The sequence below is a fragment of the Heliconius melpomene genome, chromosome 18 (genome assembly GCF_056956725.1).
Source record: "Heliconius melpomene rosina isolate 202511_hmr_F chromosome 18, ASM5695672v1, whole genome shotgun sequence".
In the NCBI taxonomy this organism is placed as follows: Eukaryota; Metazoa; Arthropoda; class Insecta; order Lepidoptera; family Nymphalidae; genus Heliconius; species Heliconius melpomene.
The window spans coordinates 16,482,795-16,490,121 of record NC_140406.1 but is presented as its reverse complement, the minus strand read 5'-3'; positions in this window follow the sequence as shown (position 1 = coordinate 16,490,121).

Genomic DNA, 7,327 nt, shown 5'->3' with positions numbered 1-7,327 from the left:
AAGAATAAACATTACAATGACAGTAAGTTCATAATTATTTAAAGTTATACATTATTGAAGCTTAAGAGTAGAGTCGCCATGGCGCCGTGGCACACCGTCTGGTTACATACGCAACGGTTGTGAGCTAAAATTCCATATGAGGGTAATGCATTACGAGTATATGGATCTCTTTGCTGTTGACAAAGCGGAGCGTTGGCTCGAGGGACGGACCCTTGGTAAGTAATGTCTCAAAAATCTAATACATGTGGAGGACGGAATGTATTAACATTCCCCGCCGCCCAATTTTTGAAATATTGGATGTCGAATTAATGAACTCAACTTCACGTTTTGTCTAAAACATGGTAGAGTCAAAAAAATATTTTTAAAATCAAAAATGCCGACTGCATGAAACTAAAAAGAAAAAAACAAACCTAATAGTTTATTAGGATTGACAGGACTAAATATGCGAAGCTGACTGCCAGCCTTCACTAGTTGGAGAGGCACTATAAGAAGATTTTAATTCAATGTTAATATTAAACAAGCGTAAGTATCTTCAGAAAGATCACACATAAATGTCCCAGAACGTTCTACGAACGTAAGGCTGTAGGTAATACCACAAACTTGGCTTTACCCGGTTACAAGTTTTGTTTTATTATAGTCAAATTATATAAATTTTAGCCTGTATGCTATCCTCATATAGAACCTACGAGTATATTGCTGTAATCATCATCTGTTTCATTTAAGTCTGTTCTGTAATTTTTACGTGAAAATGGAATAAACCTACATCCTCACAATTACAGTTTGTATGCATTTATAATATTTAGGATTACATCGGTATCCATGTCACCTTCTTTGGCACTTCGATTGCCACCACATATTATATACAACTGGTTAAGATTTGTTTATGACATATGACACATTCTAAACGCCCGAGGTGTCATAACCGCAGGCTCACTCACTTTGAATTACATCAAACAGGTGAATGTGATGCCTGTATCCTTTTGCCATAAATAGACTATCCAACACAAAAATATTTATTCGTTTCGTTAAGGTTAGTGCGTTCTACAAAGTTAAAAAGTCTTCTAAGTCTAGCTTTATAGTGTTAATATAGTAGAAGTAAAGTATAACAAAAGATAAGTATATATATGTATATAATTCTTAAGTCCAATACAAGCTTGATTTGGGAGTATCATAAACCCCAGCATACATAACTCGCGCTGGTCACCGTCGCGCATCGTCCTCGTAAATTAAAAACATTATTTTTGACAATTTACATTGCAGCTCGCCTCGTTTCTAATAATTTCTCAGACTGGGTTGAGTTCCTTACAAGGCCTAGTAAGAATGGATGCGGCAAATCTTAATATGTTTTAGGACAACACGAGCTTTAGCTCTCATCTTACCGTTCTAGTAGGCATGCGAAATTTTAATTTTCTGCGTTGCTTAACACTAGAAGTGCCGAAGATTGATACCCCCCTTGAACCGCCGTCGTGACAAATTTGTCCCATTCTACTTATTATGTTGATTGTTGGTATAATACAAAAAAAATATTATTAAAATAATTCGTAAAATATGTAGACCATATTTAATAATCAATTCTTATTTTTTAACAAACATAAAAGTACAAAAAAATAAAACACAAAGAAAGAATAAAATATTTCTAATACGTTCTAAGGTCGTGACAACTAACTGAATAACTCTTACAAAATTATAAGTTATTGAAATTAGTTAATATTATTAGTAGGCCAAGTAATGCATTAATATATTCTTCATCAGTGATACATCACAGATGATGATGACATTGCGTGGTGATGCCTCCAGAATTCGGCGGAAAATGCCAGCGGAGTGCATAGCACTAGGTTCCCAGGTTCCCTCTATCTACCCTACAATTACCCACATTTGGTATCAAGTGTTTTTCTGAAATTCAAGCCTAGCTCAGTCATCCTTTCATCTGATACCTCACTTGGACTAGTGGCAAAATTTAGTATTGACACCAATTTTACCCCACTTTTCAGGTCATTATTTTTTAAGATTTATACATAAATGTATAGTTTTCAGATTTTTTCCTGTACTAGTACTACATGTAGATACTAGCTGCCAAATTTCATAATTCTAAGTTAACTGAAAGTAGCTTATTAATTTGATTCCCTTTATAGTGTCGAAATACATGTTTTTTACTATATAAATAGTCATATCTTTTTTTAAGGGCGCTTTTTCAGGAAATCAAGGGACTGTAGATCGTCATATAGTTCATATTCATATACTCATATGAATATCAACTCAATTTCTCCAAGCATTCCTGAGATAAAGGCACAGACAGACGGATGGACAAAAAATGATCTTATAAGAGTTTTTTTTTTCCTTAAAAGCTACAGAACCCTAAAAACTTAGCCATTGACTGCTAAACCTACTATTCAATTTTTTTCCGCCCCCGCATTGCCCTTTCCCCTCCACCTCGTCCCCGAGACATGAAAATATATTAAATTATACCCTCAAATTATAAAATAATAATGGCGGGACAAAAATGACCCAGCGGCAGTTCTAGGTAAATCTCATTTTTTTTCAAAAAGTATGACTGCTATAAAATTATTTATATTTTTAATTAAATAAAGGTGTAAAATTGGTAATAGTAAAAAAAATTCATCTACATAAATTAACAAATAAAAAAGTTATATACAATCAACATTGCGTTTGGGTCAAAAATGGGACGGCGGCGCTTCTAGTGTTAACTTGCGTTGCTAACTGCTGTGTGTTGTCTTGTTAGTGACTGTTAGAGTCACTCGGGAACTTTACAGTTTTATATATTAACTAGTGGACGCGCGCAGCTTCGCTAGCTTATTTAGAGGTGAATTCTAATAAACCATGAAACATGTGTTCAATTAAATATTTTTAAGAGTCTAAATTTAAAATTTTATAAAAATCAGTGGCGATTTAAGAATTTTTCCATACAAACTTTCAACCCCTTATTTGCACCCTTAGCGGGAGAATTCTAGAAAACTATGAAACACGTATTCAATTAAAAACTTTTAAAAATCTAAATTTCAAGTTTGATAAGAATCAGTGCCGATTTAATTTTTTTTCCATACAAACTTTCAACCCCTATCTCACCCCTTTAGGGTTAAAATTTTACAAAATCCCTTCTTAGTGGATGTCCAGATTACAAAAGTAAACAACTGTCCAAATTTCACGTTTCTACCATCAGCGGTTGAGGCTGTGCGTGCGTGGCCTCAGTCAGTGAGGACAAGTCCTTTTATATATATAGATTATTATTTTAGTTAAATAATAGTAGTGTTAGTTTTAAATAAAATCAAAATATTCTATATTCAATTAGGCCATTACAAGCACCTTCTAATCAAATCAGTTAAGTCACATAAAATAAATACTACTTTTCAGTAATTTCAGTCTTATTGGTGTAACTCCCTTTACTGAGTGACTGACAGAAAACGTACAGACGAGACTGCTGCTAGACATTTGAACGACTAGACATGTGGAGTGTATTGTATATCTAGTGTAGTCCACACTAACAAAGTTGCCTTAACTACATATTATTAATATATAAAAAAAATTAAAGATTACTTAGCACAAAGATAGTACTACCGAATCCAAACTCTTTATAGATCCCATCTCTTTGGATGTTGGCCAATGAATGGGCAAGTGGTGGGTAAGCTGTCACCAGCGTCCGAGGTGCATCACCCTCGTGACACATCAGGCAACACAGGTCTCATGTCGGTCTACAATGCTGGTGGGTAACAACCTTCCTTCATAGATAGACTATACAACCCAAAGATAAGTTTTCAATTCGAACCAGGAGTTTGGTGTGATCAACCAAACAAACTCTTCAGCTTTATAATATTAATATAGTAGACTATTTTGTACCTTATACACACAAACGAACGACACAGCGAACCGAGCATCAAGACATTTCGTTCTCTGCTTTCCACCCAATTTTGAAACGTTGTGTGTTAAGTTGGAAGTCTCCGCCACCGGTATTTTTTACTAGAGCGGGTAAATTATTTGAATTTACTTTTTTTTACTCCGCCGAGTGTGGATGAAACCATCGCGCTTACAGTCAGACACAATTACACTGTGACTCACCCATATTTGTGTGTTTAGTGTTGGTTTACCAGAGTTTCTCCGAGTGGGAATGGGACCCATAACCATCGCGTTTACACACTTACGGTGTGCTGCTACGCGACGACCTATGTCAGCGGAGATGAATATGTACATAGCTATATATGACCCCGATCTATTTCCCTTTTAAAAATCCCCCATCCAGAGTACCCAATTGATAATCTTTGTAAAAAATGCTTGAAAATGTCTATTTATTAAAAGAAAAGTTTATTCATCTTCTATATATACTCGTATAAAATCGAAAGGTCACTCACTCATCACGAAATTTCAGAAACTACATGTGCTAGGAATCTCAAATTTTGCATATTAGTTATATGTAGGACGTAGGTGCTCGCTAAGACGGCAATATTCGACATCTAAGGGGTTGTTTTTGAGGTCGAAAGTTTGTATGAAACTTCGTTACTACAAATGCTAGGAGTCTCAAATTTTGCATAGACGTCAGAAACTTATAGACGACAAAAATTAATAATAGCAGTTCACGCGGGTGAAACCGCGAGCGGGCCGCTAGTATTTTATATAAGAACCTATAAGTACATTCACACTTATTTAAAATGATTCATATTTAGAAAAATTGTTTTCCAAATATTTCAAAAACCGTTATCAAACAAGTAAAGTAGAAAATCCAATTTGCTTAAAAATCTGCTAAACAAATGAAAACTCACAGTCAGATGACTTCCTTTAAAACTCAATTATGACGAAGATCTAATACAACCGAAATGCACTTCTTGTCAAATTTAGAAAGTACAGCGTATGAAAAAACTGGACTGGACAGAAAGAGATAAACTACAGAATAGTAATATAATAGAGCAAGAAGGAACATGATCGCCTAAATTATGGTATTATACATAATAATATCTGTGACGGTTGGTAGAGCATGCAAAATGTAGACTAAACGTCTATTTATATTATACAGCTGATGATATAGCCAGCCAGGTTGTGTGTTCGGTTCCCACTCGAGAAAATTAAATATTCATATTTTCATTTATTCGCTCTAATACCGAAGCAAAGCGCGCAGAATTCGGCGTATGTCTAACACTGGGTTCCCAGGTTCCCTCTGCCAAATAAATATTTTGTAATCCCTAGATAATTTAATTGATTACCCAGTAATCCGTATATCAGCGATATTACGAGTAAATCCACGTTAATTTGTTTAACGTATTCTTCTGTAACTTCGGTCAGAATTGCCTGGAAACTTAAAATATCTCATACGTCATATATAACATCATGTTTAACTTGGTGAAATTATAATAGAGACTCGTAGATGCAGCTTGTGTAAAAATGTCAGGGGGTAAGTATAAGAAAATACTTAATAACCATAATTTATTGTTCCTCTTTTACATATACACACTTCTAACACTGTTTCTATATAACACTTTACACTTATACACGTTTTAAAAGGCATAGTTCCAACAATGACACTGATTTTAAATACTTGAACACTGTCACAAATTTACACCTTACGACAGGCAGAATAACGACGTACTGACTCAATCCATCAAAAACGTCACTTTTTATAGCCGTTCCCTTCCTCTTTTATAAATAATTATGTGGGTATTATTATTTTATATTCTGTAAAATACCCTCACACTGACAATTGTCTTACAGTTCGGCCGTCCTGCACCGAAACACGACCTCGTGTTTCCAAAAAAACAAAAAAAAACAAAACAAAGCTAAAAGAATAACTATGGTTCATAACTTTTACATAATTGACTGTAATAATGTCTCTTACAAAAATGATTTACAGCTTTTACAAACAATATTTAAAAGCAATCTGCCATGTTAAACTAGGGTCAATTTTTACTCATGTAACCTGGCTCAATTTGCCCATCTGAACCTAGAGCAATCTGCCAACCTTAACCTGCGGCTATCTGCTCACTTTAACCTGCGGCAATCTGCCCACTTTAACTTGCGATAACCTACCCATTTTAACCTGCGGCAATCTGCTCACTTTAACTTGCGACAACCTGCCCATTTTAAACTGCGGCAATCTGCCCATTTTAAGCTGCGGCAATCTGCCCATTTTAATCTGTGTCAATCTGCCCACCTAAATCTGTGAAAATTTACTCACCTTAACCTGCGGAAATCTGTTTACCTTAACCTGCGGCAATCTGCCCATTTAAAACTGTGGCAATCTGCCCATTTTAAGCTGCGGTAATCTGTCCACCTAAATCTGCGAGAATCTACTCACCTTAACCTGCGAAAATCTGTTCACTTTAACCTGCGGCAATCTGCCCACTTTAACTTGCGGCAATCTGCCCATTTTAAACTGCGGCAATCTGCCCATTTTAAGCTGCGGCAATCTGCCTCTTTTAATCTGTGGCAATCTGCCCGCCTAAATCTGCGAAAATGTACTCACCTTACCTGCGGAAATCTGTTCACCTTAACCTGCGGCAATCTACCCACCTGAACCTGTGACAATCTGTCCCTCCTCACTGTGCTTCCACTGGCTGCGAGCCAGCGAAGATTAGAATCTTCTGTGAAACGTGGCGGCAGAAGCCTGCTAGGCACCTCACGGGGTCAAAGGTGATGCTGTATCATTGATGGTCTGCTTAAGGTAGCACGCGGTAGCTACCTGCGCGTCTACTTGGCCCAAGTTGGTAGGTGATCAGCTTTGCGGCAATTTGTTAACCTGAAACTGAGGCAATCTGCCCATATGAACTGGGGCAATCTGCCCACATGAAGCTGTGGCAATCTGCCCACATGAAGCTGTGGCAATCAGTCCACATGAAACTGGGACAATCTGTCCACATGAAACTGGGACAATCTGTCCACATGAAACTGGGACAATCTGTCCACATGAAACTGGTACAATCTACCTAACCGAAACTAGGGACAATCTACCCAACCGAAACTGGGGGCAATCTACCCATATGAACTGGCAGCAACCTGCTCAACTGAAACTGGGGCAATCTACCCAACTGAAACAGGAGGCAATCTACCCAACTGAAACAGGAGGCAATCTACCCAACTGAAACAGGAGGCAATCTACCCAACTGAAACAGGAGGCAATCTACCCAACTGAAACAGGAGGCAATCTACCCAACTGAAACTGGAGCAATCTGCCCATCTTTTACTGGGGCAATCTGCCCATCTTGAACTGGGGCAATCTGCCCATCTTGAACTGGGGCAATCTGCCCATCTTGAACTGGGGCAATCTGCCCATCTTGAACTGGGGCAATCTGCCCATCTTGAACTGGGGCAATCTGCCCATCTTGAACTG